Source organism: Oncorhynchus mykiss, chromosome 1 (assembly GCF_057628025.1).
Source record: "Oncorhynchus mykiss isolate SJ-2025 chromosome 1, ASM5762802v1, whole genome shotgun sequence".
NCBI lineage: Eukaryota > Metazoa > Chordata > Actinopteri > Salmoniformes > Salmonidae > Oncorhynchus > Oncorhynchus mykiss.
In genome coordinates, this window is record NC_143022.1 from 25,288,083 (window position 1) to 25,307,146 (window position 19,064).

Below are 19,064 nucleotides of genomic sequence, written 5' to 3' on the forward strand. Positions count from 1 at the left end.
GTCTGACGCCATCAAAAGGTCACTTATCACCTTCACAAGTGGAGTCTCAGTGCTATGATGTGGTCTAAAACCAGACTGAAGCATTTCGTATACATTGTTTGTCTTCAGGAAGGCAGTGACATGATAAAGCATGTATTTAAATGATCAAAAATGTCAATAACAAATTTTTTTTTACCAAATGTGCAGTTACTGCTATTTTGCTTTGTAGGGCAGTATACACCACCCATGTTGAATCTGTTACAGGTTCATTGCAAGACCATAGAATCCCCTCTACTGAATTTCCAAAGATTCCAGAGCACTAAACAACTTTTTTAATGCACAACGCTCCATTTACAACACATCTCTTGTCTTTTAAGAGAACTACATAATGGTTTATTATCTTTATTCGATTTTTTTTAAATACCGGCATGGGTAACAACATTAAGTTACCTCTATTTTTCCCTTTATTCAGATTACAACCTCTCTCTTTCTGTTCTTTTAAAATAAAATATATATCGCTATTTTTATAACAAGCCATGGAAAGTTGGTTGCAATTTCAGTTTAATCCACCAGAAAATACAAAACATATATTACAATAAATATTATAGTTAAACTCAAGATATATTTTTGAAAGGTATTAACTTTGTAAATTATATCATAAATAGGACTGGTGAAGATATGTCACACATGCAGCTATCACAATATACGGAAATGTCTGCTCTACTGAAGATTACAACAAACTAATTGTAGCATGACAAGTGGAAGGGGTAGAAAGTAAGGAACTTGTGACAAATAAAGAGTATACCAGTTTCATTTAATGACCAAAAAATTGACAGCTGTGCCAGACAGCTGTGCCAGACTGCTGTGCCAGACAGCTGTGCAGAATAGTAGGGAAGAGATTTGCGATGTACCGATTAACACATGGTTTATGAACTGATTATCAAAATGGCGTTTGAAGGGGGGCACGTGATGCCACGGAGCTGAGCAGACGTTGACAAACCGAGCTCTTCAAAGTTATTCTATTTTTACCTAAATAACAACGTTGAAACAATATTCTAACATCGGCTGATAAATTGTCAAGTACTTACCTTCCCAAAGAGCCATGGACCTCCGACCGAGAGGCAAGAAGGACGACCAAAACGTTGTTGATTCCCAAGTTCACGATAACGCTACAGCTAGCAAGATTAGCATTAGCCCTCATAACTCAGACGACAGTTCCAGACTGTTGCTCCCAGCAGCCTCTTGCGAGCCTACCGACATGCTGGCTACTCTCCTCCGGGAAATTCAGGACGATAACAAAGGTCTTTCTATGAAAATGGATAAGAAGTCGGCTGAACTCCATTCTTCCATTGACGGCCTGAAATCCTCCATGAATGATCTCCTTTTGAGAACGACTGAGGCAGAGTTGCGCATTAGCACAGTTGAAGATACCATCGCTCGACATGACCAGGTCTTGATACAACTGCAAAAGGACAATGCTTACCTCAAAAACAAGGTAGATCAGATGGAGAACCAGAGTAGACATAGTAATATCCGTGTGGTGGGATTGAAAGAGGACAGCGAGGGCCGTGACCCAGTCCGTTTCTTCACTCAATGGATCCCGGAGGTCCTAGGCATAATCAACTTCACCAAGCCGCTGGAAATCGAATGGCCAGATGAACCCCCACGGGCTGTCCTGATCAGGTTCCTCCGTTTCTAAGACAGAGAGAAGATACTGCAACTCGCAAGAGCCAAAGGGGACATCACCATCGATGGAAAGAGGGTCAGCCTTTTCCCGGATATGAGCGTGGATCTTGCCAGACGTCGCAAGCAGTTCAGACCTGCCGCCAAAGCACTGAAGGAGAAGAACATCACCGGCTACCTCATCCACCCTGCTCGGATGAAAGTTCAGTACAAAGGCAGAAGCCATCTCTTCAACACACCGGGAGAAGTGCTCTGGGGGATAAAATGCAGTTTGTTTGTTTTTCAACTTTTTGTGACTCCTCTCTTTGGCTGGAAAAATGGCTGTGTTTTTCTGTGACTAGGTGCTGACCTAACATAATCGCATGGTATGCTTTCGTCATAAAGCCTTTTTGAAATCGGACACTGTGGTGGGATTAACAAGAATTGTATCTTTAAAATGGTGTTTAATACTTGTATGTTTGAGGAATTTTAATTATGAGATTTCTGTTGTTTGAATTTGGCGCCCTGCACTTTCACTGACTGTTGTCATATCGATCCCGTTAACGGGATTTCAGCCGTAAGACCTCAGGGGCACGTGCTTAATCCCCTCCTATACTTCCTGTTCACCCATGACTGTGTGGCCAAGTCTCCAACACCATCATTAAGTTTGCCGTCGACACAGCGGTGGTAGGCCTGATCACCGACAACAATGAGACGGCCTATAGGGGAGGTCAAAGACCTGGAAGTGTGGTGCCAAGACAACAACCTCTCCCTCAACGTGATCAAGACAAAGGAGATGATCATAGACTACAGGGACTACAGGAAATGGAAGGCCAAGCACTCCCCAATTCTCACCGAAGAGGCTGTAGTGGAGCAGGTTGAGAGTTTCAAGTTCCTTGCTGTCCACATCACCAACAAACTATCATGGTACAAACACACCAAGACAGTTGTGAAGAGGGCACTACAATGCCTATTCCCCCTCAGGAGACTGAAAAGATTTGGCATGGGTCCTCAGATCCTCAAAAAGTTATACAGCTGCACCATCGAGAGCATCCTGACTGGTTGCATCATCACCTGGTATGGCAACTGATCGACCTCTGTCCGTAGGCACTACAGATGGTAGTGGGTCTGGCCCAGTACCATCCAGGACCTCTACACCAGGCGGTGTTAGAGGAAGGCCCTAAAAATTGCCAAAGACTCCAGCCACCCTAGTCATAGACTGTTCTCTCTGCTACCGCACGGCAAGCGGTACTGGAGCGCCAAGACAAGGTCCAAAAGGCTTCTTAACAGCTACTACTCCTAAGCCATAAGACTACTGAGTAGGGTAGCTAATCGAATGGCTACCCAGACTATTTCCATTGACCTCTCCCTTTTTTTATACTGCTGCTACTCGCTGTTTATTAAATCAAATCAAAGTTTACTTGTCACGTGCGCCAAATCCAACAGGTGTCGACCTTACAGTGAAATGCTTACCTCCAGACTCTAACCAATATTGCGGAAAAAAAGGTGTGTGTGTGTGTGTGTGTGTGTGTGTGTGTATGTGTAAAGAAGTAAAGAAATAAAACAACAGTAAAAAGACATTTGAAAATATCAGTAGCAAGGATATATACAGACAACGGTTAGTCAGGCTTATTGAGGTAGTATGTACATGTAGGTATAGTTAAAGTGACTATGCATATATGATAAACAGAGAGTAGCAGCAGCGTAAAAGAGGGGTTGGGGGGGCTCACAATGCAAATAGTCCGGGTAACCATTTGGTTAACTGTTCAGGAGTCTTATGGCTTGGGGGTAAAAACTGTTAAGAAGCCTTTTTGTCCTAGACTTGGCACTCCGGTACCGCTTGCCATGCGGTAGTAGAGAGAACAGTCTATGCCTGGGGTGGCTGGGGTCTTTGACTATTTTTAGGGCCTTCTTCTGACACCGCCTGGTGTAGAGGTCCTGGATGGTACCTGGATGGTACTGGGCAGCTTTGCCCAGTGATGTACTGGGCCGTACGCACTACCCTCTGAAGTGCCTTGCGGTAGGAGGCCGAGCAATTGCCGTACCAGGCAGTGATGCAACCGGTCAGGATGCTCTCGATGTTGCAGCTGTAGAACCTTTTGAGGATCTCAGGACCCATGCCAAATCTTTTTAGTTTTTAGTTTCCTGATTATTATTTAATTATAGTCACTTTACCCCTACCTACATATTACCTCAATTACCTCAACTAGGGCCTCCCGGGTGGCGCAGTGGTTAAGGGCGCTGTACTGCCACCACCTGCCACCACAGGTTCGCGCCCAGGCTCTGTCGTAATAGACTGTGACCGGGATGTCTGTGGGGCGACGCACAATTGGCCTAGCGTCGTCCGGGTTAGGGAGGGTTTGGCTGGTAGGGATATCCTTGTCTCATCGTGCACCAGTGACTCCTGTGGCGGGCCGGGCTCAGTGTGCGCTAACCAAGGTTGCCAGGTGCATGGTGTTTCCTCTGACACATTGGTGCGGCTGGTTTCCGGGTTGGATGTGCGCTGTGTTAAGAAGCAGTGCGGCTTGGTTGGGTTGTGTATCGGAGGACGCATGACTTTCAACCTTCGTCTCTCCCGAGGGAGTTGTAGCGATGAGACAAGCTACTTGGATACTCCAAAATTGGGGAGAAAAAGGGGTTAAATACATTTTTTAAACAAAATGTAAAAACCTGTACCCCTGCACATTGACTCGATACCAGTTCCCCCTGAATATAGCCTCGTTATTATTTTATTGCTGCTCCTTTAGTTTTTTACTTCTGTTTATTTTGTAAATATTTTTCTTAACTCTTATTTTTCTTAAAACTGCATTGTTGGTTAAGGGCTTATAAGTAAGCATTTCACAGTAAGGTCTACACATGTGGTATTCGGCATAAAGAAAACTCACAACAAAGAGCTTTACAGAGACTTAAGCACTCCAAGTAATAAAGAAAACTCACAACAAAGAGCTTTACAGAGACTTAAGCACTCCAAGTAATAAAGAAAACTCACAACAAAGAGCTTTACAGAGACTTAAGCACTCCATGTAATAAAGAAAACTCACAACAAAGAGCTTTACAGAGACTTAAGCACTCCAAGCACTGCCATGTTTTAGATTACCAAGTAGTTTCATGCACCACATGAACGCAACTTCAAGTATAAGGTTAGTAATACATGGCTCGGCATGATGCCTGCATAACTCTACTGTGCCATTTCCAACAAGCGCAGTTCACCAAGTGCACGTTGTGTTAGCTAATTATAAATTAAGAATTATCTTTCCTAAAGGAAGTATGTCAAAGTCCAATGTGGCCATCCTCTGATCATTCACACCAACATCCATCAATGCCAAGTCATATAAGACATCCAGAGTATTGTATAGCCTGAAGCATCAAATACAATGACAATATACACGTTTCATTTGTTACAGATCAATTGCAAGAACATACATTTTACTCCACTCAATTTCTAAAGATTCCAGAACACTAGTGATGTACTGGGCCATACGCACTACCCTCTGAAGTGCCTTGCGGTAGGAGGCCGAGCAATTGCTCTCGATGTTGCAGCTGTAGAACCTTTTGAGGATCTCAGGACCCATGCCAAATCTTTTTAGTTTTTAGTTTCCTGATTATTATTTAATTATAGTCACTTTACCCCTACCTACATGTACATATTACCTCAATTACCTCGACTAGGGCCTCCCGGGTGGCGCAGTGGTTAATGGCGCTGTACTGCAGCACCAGCTGTGCCACCAGAGACTCTGGGTTCGCGCCCAGGCTCTGTCGTAACCGGCTGTGACCGGGATGTCCGTGGGGCGACGCACAATTGGCCTAGCGTCGTCCGGGTTAGGGAGGGTTTGTCTCATCGTGCACCAGCGACTCCTGTGGCGGGCCGGGCTCAGTGTGCGCTAACCAAGGTTGCCAGGTGCATGGTGTTTCCTCTGACACATTGGTGCGGCTGGCTTCCGGGTTGGATGTGCGCTGTGTTAAGAAGCAGTGCGGCTTGGTTGGGTTGTGTATCGGAGGACGCATGACTTTCAACCTTCGTCTCTCCCGAGCCCATACGGGAGTTGTAGCGATGAGACAAGGTACTTGGATACTCCAAAATTGGGGAGAAAAAGGGGTTAAATACATTTTTTAAACAAAATGTAAAAACCTGCATGGTGTTTCCTCTGACACATTGGTGCGGCTGGCTTCCGGGTTGGATGTGCGCTGTGTTAAGAAGCAGTGCGGCTTGGTTGGGTTGTGTATCGGAGGACGCATGACTTTCAACCTTCGTCTCTCCCGAGCCCATACGGGAGTTGTAGCGATGAGACAAGGTACTTGGATACTCCAAAATTGGGGAGAAAAAGGGGTTAAATACATTTTTTAAACAAAATGTAAAAACCTGTACCCCTGCACATTGACTCGATACCAGTTCCCCCTGAATATAGCCTCATTATTATTTTATTGCTGCTCCTTTAGTTTTTTACTTCTGTTTATTTTGTAAATATTTTTCTTAACTCTTATTTTTCTTAAAACTGCATTGTTGGTTAAGGGCTTATAAGTAAGCATTTCACAGTAAGGTCTACACATGTGGTATTCGGCATAAAGAAAACTCACAACAAAGAGCTTTACAGAGACTTAAGCACTCCAAGTAATAAAGAAAACTCACAACAAAGAGCTATACAGAGACTTAAGCACTCCAAGTAATAAAGAAAACTCACAACAAAGAGCTTTACAGAGACTTAAGCACTCCAAGTAATAAAGACAACTCACAACAAAGAGCTTTATAGAGACTTAAGCACTCCAAGTAATAAAGAAAACTCACAACAAAGAGTTTTACAGAGACTTAAGCACTCCAAGTAATAAAGACAACTCACAACAAAGAGCTTTATAGAGACTTAAGCACTCCAAGTAATAAAGAAAACTCACAACAAAGAGCTTTACAGAGACTTAAGCACTCCAAGTAATAAAGAAAACTCACAACAAAGAGCTTTCCACAAAGTATCATGGCAGGAGAAAGGGAGGGAAACAGAAGAACAAAGGTTACAGTGGGAAATAGAAAACAGTCCCTGATCTGGAGAAATCCATATTGGGTGGCTGTTGTTGTACCCTATTTAAATTCCCCCTCACGTGCAGCAGGCAACGTTTCATCAGCAAGCTCACAAGTGTGGCAAATAGCTCGATCGAACATTTGTTTCTTCCCTCCCAACTGTCTTTATGTTATTAGGTTATGGAGAAGACAGTCCAATCAACTGGTGTGGTTAGAAATGAACACCTGCCCACTCACTATGCAGCCCTGAGAAAGGGTGTTATAACAATCAATTAAAGAGAGATTATCAGTGCCCATACATGAAATACCCTCCACTGCACTTCAGTGAATTCACTCAATACTTCAATGTTAATACCTTTTGCCCAGTCTTCTTTGCTCTAATTGACCTGTGTGATTGGCATTGGCATGTCATAATTGTGTGGAACATATTTAATGCAGTTCACCAAATTTTCTCTAACTGTTAGGAATGTAAACACATTGCTCTGATGTCACGTGAATGCTTAGCAAGATTATCTGCACTCCTAGGCCACAATTCCTTGAATGCAATACACATGCACAACCTCCTATTTTTACCTACCTCTTCTCTTACAGACTTAGCATCATGTTCATCGTCACTTCAATGGGTGACAATGATGGAAAATGTGTGAGCTGTCTTCAGGAGACTCCGAGACCCAATGTTAAGGCAGAAAGACAGCCCTTGGTCAGTTAGGGCCTGCATGTGAACTGTGGAGGCAACACCCAATGCCATGTTTTAGATTACCAAGTAGTTTCATGCACCACATGAACGCAACTTCAAGTATAAGGTTAGTAATACATGGCTCGGCATGATGCCTGCATAACTCTACTGTGCCATTTCCAACAAGTGCAGTTCACCAAGTGCACGTTGTGTTAGCTAATGATAAATTAAGAATTATCTTTCCTAAAGGAAGTATGTCAAAGTCCAATGTGGCCATCCTCTGATCATTCACACCAACATCCATCAATGCCAAGTCATATAAGACATCCAGAGTATTGTATAGCCTGAAGCATCAAATACAATGACAATATACACGTTTCATTTGTTACAGATCAATTGCAAGAACATTACATTTTACTCCACTCAATTTCTAAAGATTCCAGAACACTAAACAATATTTTTAATCCATAAAAATAGCATAGCCAGAAATGTGTTGGTGGGTGGACATTTTTGGGGAAAAACATTTAGCTTCCAGCAATTCTACACATTTTGCCATGGGGCAGTGAGAATAATTTGCAGTTTTATAGCTAATCTCATGCTATTCTACACATTTTGCCACGAGTCTGAGAGAAAATGTTGCTGTTCCCCAGTGGCCCACCCAGGCCCACCCATTCCTAAGAGGCTGTTACAACACACACCCCACTATGAGTCTTGTAAGAGAAATACACAATGGTCTATCATCTTTATTTGATTCTTCCAAATAGGAACAGGTCAAATGAATGTAACAATTAGTCAATAATAGATACTCTAGATATATTGCTTGCAGTAGAAAGCTCTGTAATGCAGAGTACTTTATTTTACTCTCAGCAAGAGCTCAGAATCGACAACAATGGAGAGTACAGACAAAATGGCTTTACAGAGACTTAAACACTCAGAGTAATAAAGAAAACTCACAACAGAGAGCAAATTTGAGGAAAACGCTGCCAAAGTTCTATCAACACATTGACTGTAGGTCAAAGCTTAGGAAAAACACTACACCACTGCTACTCACCTTTTCGAGATGCCTACAAAGGCCCTCTGACTCCCTCCCTTCGGACAAATCAGATCACGACTGCATTTTTCAAACAGGAAGTACCCGTGCTAAGGTCTATTCAACGCTGGTCTGACCAATCGGAAGCCATGCTTCAAGATTGTTATGATCCAGCAGGGGGATATATTCCGGGTAGCCTCTGAGAATAAAATTGACGTATGTACAAACACGGTGATTGAGTTAATCAGGAAGAGTATAGGGAATGTTGTTTCCATGGTGACTATTAAAACCTACCCAAACCAGAAACCGTGGACAGGTGGCAGCACTCGAGCAAAACTGAACTAGTGAATCAGTTATTCCCTCCGTAATGCAATCAAACAGGCAAAACTTCAGTACAAAGATAAAGTGGAGTGGCAATTCAACGGCTCAGACACGAGACGTATGTGTCAGGGTCTATAGACAATGCCGGATTACAAACGAAAACCAGCCACGTTGAAGACACCAATGTCTTGCTACCGGATTAGCTGAAAACCTTTTTCGCCTGCTTTGAGGATAACACAGTGCCACCGACGCGGCCCGCTACCAAGGACTGTGGGCTGTCCTTCTCCGTGGTCGACATGAGAAAGACATTTTAAACTTGTTAACCCTCGCAAGGCTGCCGGCCCAGACGGCATCCCTAGCCGCGTCCTCAGAGCATGCGCAGATCAGCTGGCTGGAGTGTTTACGGACTTATTCAATCTCTCTCTATCCCAGTCTGCTGTCCCCACTTCAATATATCCACCATTGTTCCTGTACCCAAGAAAGCAAAGGTAACTGAAATAAATTACTATCGCCCTGTAGCACTCACATCTGTCATCATGAAGTGCTTTGAGAGTCAAGTTAAGGATCATATCACCTCTACCTTACCTGACACCCTAGACCCACTTCAATTTGCTTACCACTCCAATAGATCCACAGACAATGCAATGTCCATCGCACTGCACACTGCCCTATCCCATCTGGACAAGAGGAATAACTATGTCAGAATGCTGTTCATTGACTATAGCTCAGCATTCAACACCATAGTACCCTCCAAACTCATCATTAAGCTCGGGGCCCTGGGTCTGAACGCCACCCTGTGCAACTGGGTCCTGGACTTCCTGACGGGCCGCCTCCAGGTGGTGAAGGTAGGAAACAAAACCTCCACTTCGCTGATCCTCAACACAGGGGCTCCACAAGGGTGCGTGCTCAGCCCCCTTGTGTACTCCCTGTTCACTCCCTGACCATGCACGCCTCCAACTCAATCATCAAGTTTGCAGACGACACAGCAGTAATATACCTGATTACCAACAATGACGAGACAGCCTACATGGAGGAGATGAGGGTCCTGGCGGGGTGGTGCCAGGAAAATAACTTATCCTCAGGAAAAATAGGTTTCTATTTACTCCTCAGATATCCTAAAATGCAATCAAACTATAATATTTATTACGGAAAGAAGTATGTTCAATAGGAAACCGATTTTAGCAGGTGCGTAATGTCGTCATGGTGCGCGCAAACACAAATTTCCAAGACTGTGTCCCTCTACTTAAACAGTTATTTCTTATTAGTTTTTGAAGTTACAAGTCTGAAACCTTGAACATAGACTGCTGACACCCCGTGGAAGCCATGGGAATTGCATCCAGGAGCTAATTTTCAATATGACCCTTCTCTTGAATTTCTAAGAGGATGGTCTCTCAAAAAAAAAATATTCTGGTTGGTTTTTCTTTGGGTTTTCTCCTACCATATCTAGTGTTATATTCTCCTACATTATTTTAACGTTTCTACCATCTTCAAAGTGTTCTCTTTCCAATGGTACCAATTATATACATATCCTGGGTTCAGGGCCTGAGCAACAGGCAGTTTACTTTGGGCACATCATTCAGACAGGAAGTGGAGAAAAAAGGGGCCTAGCCCAAATGAATAATGTTTACATACTGCTTTACTCATCTCATATGTATGTACTGTATTATATTCTACTGTATTTTAGTCAATGCCACTCGGACATTGCTTGTCCTAATATTTATATATTTCTTAACTCCATTCTTTTACTTATAGATTTGTGTATCGTTAGATACTTCAGCACTGTTGGATAGGGAAACAAACATTCCACTACACCCGCAATAACATATGCTAAATATGTGTATGTGAACAATAACAATTTTATTTGAACAAATTACGGTATGAGAAAGGGAGGGAAAACAGAAGAACAGAGGCTACAGTGGGAGTAATAAAACATTGGTCCCTGGCCTGGGGATATCTGGATCTGCCCTTAGGCATGATCATGTGTGTGTGTCAGATCTGGGTTAAATACACTGAACAAAAATATAAACGCAACATGCAACAATTTCAAAAATGTTACACAGTTCATAAGGAAATCAGTCAAATGAAATACATTAATTAGGCCCTAAGTTGTGGATTTGCATCGGTTGGTCAGATACCTTAATAAAAAGGTAGGGGTGTGGATCAGAAAGCCAGTCAGTATCTGGTGTGACCACCACTTTCTTCATGTAGTGCAACACATCTCCTGTGCATAAAGTTGATCAGGCTGTTGATTGTGGCCTGTGGAATGTTGCCCCCCCTTCAATGGCTGTGCGAAGTTGCTGAATATTGGCGGGAAATGGAACACGCTGTCGTACACGTCAATCCATAGCATCCAAAACATGCTCAAATGGGTGACATGTCTGGTGAGTATGCAGGCCATGGAAGAACTGGTACATTTCCAGCTTCCAGGAATTGTGTAGATCCTTGCTACATGGGTCCATACATTATCATGCTAAAACATGAGGTGATGGTGATGGATGAATAGCACGACAATGAGCAACAGGATCTCGTCACGGTATCTTTGTGCATTCAAATTGCCATCAATAAAATGCAAGAGTGTTCGTTGTCCATAGCTTATGCCTGCCCGTACCATAACCCCACCATGAGGCACTTCGTTCACACGTTGACATTAGCAAACCACTCGCCCACATGACGTCATACACACTACGCTGTCTGCCATCTGCCTGATACAGTTGAAACTGGTATTCATCCAAGAAGAGCACACTTCACCAGCATGCCAGTGGCCATTGAAGGTGAGCATTTGCCCACTGAAGTCAGTTACAATGACAAACTGCTGTCAGGTCAAGACCCTGGTGAGGATGCTCACGCAGGTGAGCTTCCCGGACATGGTTTCTGACAGTTTGTGCAGAAATTATTTGGTTGTGCAAACCCATAGTTTCATCAGCTGTCCGAGTGGCTGGTCTCAGATGATCCCGCAGGTGAAAAAGCTGGATGTGGAGATCATGTGTTGGAATGGTTACACGTGGTCTGCGGTTGTGAGGCCAATTGAACATGCTACCAAATTCTCTAAAATGACATTGGTTTATGGTAGAGAAATTAACATTCAATTCTCTGGCAACAGCTCTGTTGGACATTCCGGTAGTCAGCATGCCAATTGCACGCTCCCTCAAAACTTGAGACATCTGTGGCATTGTGCACACAATTTGAGAGAAGTAAGCTTTTGTGTGTATGGAACATTTTTGGGATCTATATATATATAGATAGATAGCGTTTATATTTCAGTATACATGTGTATTTGAGTATTTGTTATTTAAAATGCTTTTTTTCTGTGTACACTGCCCAAAACAAACACTTTTATTTGAGTCCTTGAATGGTTAATGACAGGCAGTGGCTGAGACAGCAGATTTTCTGACTTGGTAGTTAGCAAGCCAGGCCAAAGACCCCTCAGAGACACCAATACTCCTTAGCCGGCCCACAAGAATGGAATGGTCTACCGTATCAAAGCTTTGGCCAAGTCATTTAAAATAGCAGCACACCATTGCTTAGAATCAAGGGCAATGGTGACATCATTTAAGACCTTTAAGGTTGCAGTGACCAATCCATAACCTGAGCGGAAACCAGATTGCATACCCGAGATAATATTATAGACATCAAGAAAACCAGTCTGTTGATTATTGACAAGGTTCTCCAACACTTTTGATAAACAGGGCAAAATAGACCTAGAACAGTTAGGATCAGCTAGATCTCCCCCTTTAAATAAAGGATGAACCGTGGCTACCTTCCAAGCAATGGGAACCTCCCAAGAAAGGAGACATTAAAAAGGTTGGAGATAAGGTTGCTGCCCCTATCATCGCCAAGCCTAAAGGGTTGAAACCATCTGACCCAGATGTTTTTTGGGGGACAAGTTTAAGGAGCTCTATTAGCACCTCGGACTCAGTGACTGCCTGCAGGGAGAACATTTGTAACTGGGCAGGAGGGAAGAGGGAGAAGCATTGTAGCTGGACAGGGGGGGGGGGGGGGGGGGGGGAGAGGGAGAAGCATTGGGGATAGTCACATTAGAAGGGGTGGGAGATGAGGAAATGTTGGACGGGCAAGGAGGCATGGCTGAGTCAAATAGGAATCCTGACTTAAGTGGTGATTAAAGAGGTCAGCCAGGTGCTTCTTGTCGGTAACAACCACATCAACATTAAGGGACATGGGCAGCTGTGAGGAGGGTTTACTCTCCAGGTCTTTAACCGTCTCCCAGAACTTCTTGAGGTTAGACCCACAGAGAGAGAACTTCTCCTTAAACTAACTAACTTCGGCCTTCCGGATAGCCTGGGTGTACTTTGCCTGAACGAGAGCCAGTCAGCCTGAGTATGCGTGTGCCGAGCCTTTTGCCAAATGGAATTCTTGAGGTGGAGTAACTCTGCAAGATCACAGTTGAACCAGGGCCTGAACCCGTTTTTAGGTCTCATTTTATTTATGGGGGCGTGTTTAACAATACCACTGAAAATATCTTTAAAAAGTCCAAGTGTCTTTGACAGAAGTGATCAAGCTGCTTCTTTACAATATTACAGAGGCCAGTTCATGAAGGCGTGCTCATTACATATTTTTAGCAAGCTTATGACAAATCAGAAAAGGTTGTTTCTCTGAGCAGCCATTACAAACACAGGCTGTAAAACAGTGATCACTAAGGTAATTACAGAAAACGCCAGACTGATGCCCATCAGGATTATTTGTGAGGGTAACATTGCTGAAAAAGGTCATAACCAGAAAGGTTAACAGTGTTCAAAACACTCTTTCTTAACCACGTCTCAGTAATGACCAACACATCTGGATTGGAGCTGCGAACCTACATTTTCAATTTATCCATTTTAGGTAATAAGCTTCTAATGTTAACGTGCAGAAAACTCAGGCTTTTACGAGAGCAGAAATCAGTGAAGCGGATATCTGTGCACAAGTCCGAATTGGGGCTAGAAACAGTAGATGGGCCAGGGTGTACATGCACATTTCCAGATATCGTCAACAGTAATACGGGGCCCAAAAGCCTTGACACCTTTTACTTCACACCTCAGTGCTAATTTAAATTGTATCTGGTCTGTCCTTGCAAGCTTGGCAGCACAGTTCCTATCAAGGCACAAGGCAAGACCCAAATGCAGACACAGTAAGCAGAGGGTTGGAGTCTTAAAATGTTTTTATTCCAAAGGGGTAGACAAGAGAATGGTCGTGGACGGGCAAAAAGGTCAAAACCAGATCATGAGGTCCAGGAGGTACAGAGTGGCAGACAGGCTCGTGGTCAAGGCAGGCAGAGTTCAGGCAGGCGGATACAGAGTCCAGAAACAGGCAAGGGTCAAAACCAGGAGAACTAGAAAAAGGAGAATGCAAAAAGCAGGAGAACGGGAAAAATGCTGGTTGACTTGGAAACATACAAGATGAACTGGCACAGAGAGAGGCAGTTTGGGGAGAGGGATGAAATGGGCGGCCTTGGAGAACCGGTTGACTACCGTTAAAATGACAGTGTTGCCATCATACGGAGAGTGTAGTGGCTGCAGGAGGCCAGAAGGAGCTTGCCGTGGAATCTTGTTTTGAGCACACACAGTGCATGCAGTGAGGAAGGCAGAGATGTCAGGGACCATTGTGGGCCACCAGAAATGTTGTGGAAGGAAGGCTAGTGTACTATGGGACCCTGGATGACAGGTCAGCCTGGAGGAATGAGCCCATTCCAGGACTGGATTAGGGACAAACAGCCGGTTAGCCGGGCCCCCTTCAGGTCCAGGCTGGGAGCGGTGTGCCTTGCGGTGTGCCAGGTTCTCAATACCCCAATCCACAGTGGCAGCAAGGTATGAGGTAGGGAGAATGGTTTCAGAGGTCGAGGCAGAGGAACTGTATAGGCGGGAGAGGGCGCCAGGCTTCACATTCTTTGAACCTGGAGCGGAAGGAGATGGTGAAGTTAAATCTGGTGAACAGGAGGGCCCACCGGGCCTGCCTGGAGTTGAGGCGCTTGGCTGTACGGAGATTTCAGGTTATGGTCGGTCCAGACCAAGAATGGCTGTTCTGCTCTTTCCACCCAGTGCCTCCGCTCTTGCAGATCCATCTTCACCGCCAGGAGTCCTCGGTTGCCAACATCATAGTTCCTCTCAGCAGGATTGAGACGATGGGACAGGAAGGCACAGGGATGAAGCTTCTGGTCCTGGGCAGATCGCTGGGACAGGATGGCCCCCACTCCAACATCCGAAGCATCCACTTCCACTACAAATTGACAGGACGTCCGGCTGGATGCGGATGGGTGCTGTTGTGAACCGATGCTTCAGGTCCACAAAAGCTTTGTCGACAGCTGGAGACCATTTGAAACGGTACCTTGGGAGAGGTGAGTGCCGAGAGGGGGGGTCGCCAGTGTGCTGTAGTCCCGAATTAAAACGGCGGTAGAAGTTTGCAAAACCAAGGATCCGTTGCAACTGCACCCTGGATGTTGGTTGAGGCCAATCCACCACTGCTTTCACCTTTCCAGGATCCATCTGAACATTGCCCTCAGCAATGACATATCCCAGAAAGGTGACAGAGTGGGGAAACTTACTTCTCGGATTTCACAAATAATTGCTTCTCCAGGAAGCGCTGAAGGACATGTTCTTGTGCAGATCGGGGGGAAAAAAACAAGGTACACGAAATGGTTTAGCATGTCCTGAAGCACATCATTGACCAAAGCCTGGAAAACAGTGGGGGCATTGGTGAGTCCAAATGGCATGACCTGGTACTCATAATGTCCACTGGCTGTGTTGAAGACTGTCTTCCACTCATCCCCCTCACGTATCCGAACCAGGTGGTAAGCATTTAAGGTCCAACTTGGAAAATATGGTGGCCCCCTGGAGAGGTTCAAACACAGAGGAGAGGTAGGGTTGAGGTAACGATTCTTAACAGTAATGTCATTAAGTCCCCGGTAGTCAAGGCACGGACTCCGTCTTGTCCTTCTCCACAAAGAAAAACCCTGTGCCGGCAGGCGATGCAGACAGACGGATGGCCCCAGAGACTCCTCCATAGCTTTGGTCTCTGGTCCAGACAGAGAATACAATCGACCCCGAGGTGGTGTAGTGCCTGGGAGAAGAGCAATGGGACCATCATAAGGACGGTGCGGGGGAAGGGAAGTAGCACATGTCTTACTGAACACTTCCAGGAGATCATGGTATTCTGTGGGGATAGCAGAGACATCCAGTCACTAGAGGCAAGGGTTTCCTAATAGGGCAGTTAGCTATAAAATGTCATATCCCTCCACAGTACAGACAACAGTTATTATTCATCCTCCATGAGCGCTCCCAAATTGATAGCCTAGATCTTCCCAACTGCATAGGCTCAGGAGTATCCAACTCACCCGTAGTAGATTTACGAGAGCTCGGGTGGCTTCAACTCCTCTCGGAAGAGCTGCCTTCGGAAACTTCCAGATTCCATAGGAGGTGAACGCTCCATATCGGATACACGAGTGTGCCCTAGACCAAACCTCTCACTCTTACGTTCCCTTAGGCGTCCATCAATTTTAATGGTTAAGGCGATAAGGGAGTCGAGGTCCACCGGCAGTTCGCGAGCAGCTAGCTCATCCTTAACCTCCTCAGATAATCCGTGCAGAAAAGTATTGAAAAGAGACTCCGGATTCCAGGCACTCTAGGCGGCCAACAGGCGAGAGTCCACTGCGTAGTCTGCCACACTACAGGAGTTGACGTAAGTCAAGCAGTTTGCTGGCCGCCTTTCTCCCTGATACTCAAAAACGTCTCACCTCTGCCATGAATTCCTCCAAATGCCCGCAAATGGCAGATTGTTGTTCCCAAACTGCCGTAGCCTGACATTATTTACGCCATCTTCAATGGGTCTGAAGTAAACGAAAATGGCTGTAGCTCAAAAATAAGCGAGGACTGGGAAAGAAAACCCGGGCAGGCACCAGGATTCCCTAAATATTGCTCTGGAGGTAAGCAGGGTTCACAGGGAGTCGGGATAGGCTGTACCAACTCACCACAGATAAGGAAAAACATTACAGGGTGATTGATGTTTTTCAGAGGTGGCAGACAGTCTGAGCTAACTCCCTGATTTGCTCCGTAACAGCCTGTAACCAAGGAACCGAGCCCTTCCAAAAGGCCCTGTAGCAACTCCCAATGGTGTTTCCCTGCAGGGAGACAGTGTGGCGAAGCTGGTCCAAGTCTGCTGGGTCTGTCATGGCCAGTTCGTACTATCAAGGCACAATGCAAGACCCAAATGCAGACAGTAAGCAGAGGGTTGGAGTCTTACTGTCACGTAGCTAGGAGTGGTGGCTGCGGAGTCAGGCGCAGAGAGCAGAGGGTTTTGGGTTTCCGAAATTTATTCCGGAACGAACAAGGTCACGTCAACAACAATAGGCCACAAATACTGACCTACCCAAAACAGGACACCAAAACAGTCCAACAAATAAACAAACGTAACCATCCACAAACAGAACAGCAAATAAGCCCACACAAAAGCAAGCGGGCATAGACGGCTTAAATAGCCCTGAACAAAAACCCCAAACGAGAAACAGGTGAAACCAATAAAGACATAACCAACAGAAAAGGAAAAGGGAATCGGTGGCAGCTAGTAGACCGGTGACGACGACCGCCGAGCGCAGCACGAACAGGAAGAGTACCACCCCTCCACCTCCGACGCGCGGCTCCTGCAGAGCGCCGCCACCGGCCTCGAGGGCAACCCGGGGGACGAGGCGCAGGGCAATCCGGTTGGAGGCAATGGAAATCCCTCAGCAGTGATGGATTCAAGATGTCTTCCACCGGTACCCAGCTCCTCTCCTCCGGAACGTAAACCCCTCCCAGTCCACGAGGTACTGTAGGCCCCTCACCCGTCGTCTAGAGTACAGAATGGAATGTACTGTGTACGCCGGGGACCCCTCGATGTCCAGAGGGGGCGGAGGGACCTCCGGAACCTCACCTTCCTGCAGGGGACCAGCTACCACTGGCCTGAGGAGAGACACATGAAACGAGGGGTTAATACGGTAGTACGGTAGTTAATACGGTAGTTAATACGGTTGTTTATCCTCCTCAGGACTTTAAATGGCCACACACACTGCGGCCCCAGCTTCCGGCAGAGCAGGCGGAGGGGCAGGTTTCGGGTCGAGAGCCAGACCCGATCCCCCGGTGCGAACACAGGGGCCTCACGGCTCTCCAGGTCTGCTGTGAGCGCTGCACCCACTCCTCCACCGCAGGAGCTTCGGTCTGGCTCTGATGCCACGGTGCCAGGACAGGCTGGTAGCCCAACACGCACTGGAAAGGTGACATGTTTGTGGAGGAGAGGCTGAGTGAGTTCTGAGCCAACTCAGCCCATGGGATCTACCTCACCCATTCTCCTGGCCGGTCCTGGCAATATGACCGCAGAAACCTACCCACATCCTGGTTCACTCTCTCCACCTGCCCATTACTCTCGGCGTGGAAACCTGAGGTCAGGCTGACCGAGACCCCCAGACGCTCCATATACGCCCTCCAAACTCGGGACGTGAACTGGGGACCCCGATCAGAAACGATGTCCTCAGGCACCCCGTAGTGCCGGAAGACGTAGGTAAACAGGGTCTCCGCAGTCTGTAGGGCCGTAGGGAGACCGGGCAACGGGAGGAGACGGCAGGACTTAGAAAACCGATCCACAACGACCAAGATCGTAGTGTTCCCCTGAGACGGGAGAAGGTCAGTGTGAAAATCCACCGACAGATGAGACCACGGCCGTTGTGGAGCTGTAACTTCCCTCTAGGCAGGTGTCTAGGAGCCTTACTCTGAGCACACACCGAACAGGAGGAAACATAAAACCTCACGTCCTTAGCCAAGGTGGGCCACCAGTATTTACCCCTAAGACCCCGCACTGTCCTCTTAATACCTGGATGACCCGAAGAGGGTAGGGTATGGGCCCACCGAATCAATTGGTCACGAACACCAAGCGGCAAGTACTGAAGACCCGCTGGACACTGTGGGGGAGCAGGTTCCAACCGTAACGACCGCTCGATGTCCACGTCCACCTCCCATACCACCGGTGCCACCAGACACGAAGCTGGAAGGATGGGAGTAGGGTCAATGAACCGCTCTTCGGTGTCATAGAGATGAGACAGCGCGTCGGCCTTAGTGTTAAGGGAACCTGGTCTATAAGAGATGGTGAACCTAAATCTGGTTAAAAAAACATGGCCCAACTTGCCTGATGATTCAGTCTCCTCGCTGCCCGGATATATTCCAGATTACGGTGGTCAGTCCAGATGAGGAAAGAGTGTTTAGCCCACTCAAGCCAGTGTCTCCACACCTTCAGAGCTTTTACCACAGCTAACAACTCTGGTCCCCCAATTTGCCGGACTGAGCTTCGTGGAAAAGAAAGCAGGTGCCTTACAGAGTTAGCTTACAATTATAATATCAGTGGAGGCTGCTGAGGAGAGGATGGCTCATAATAAT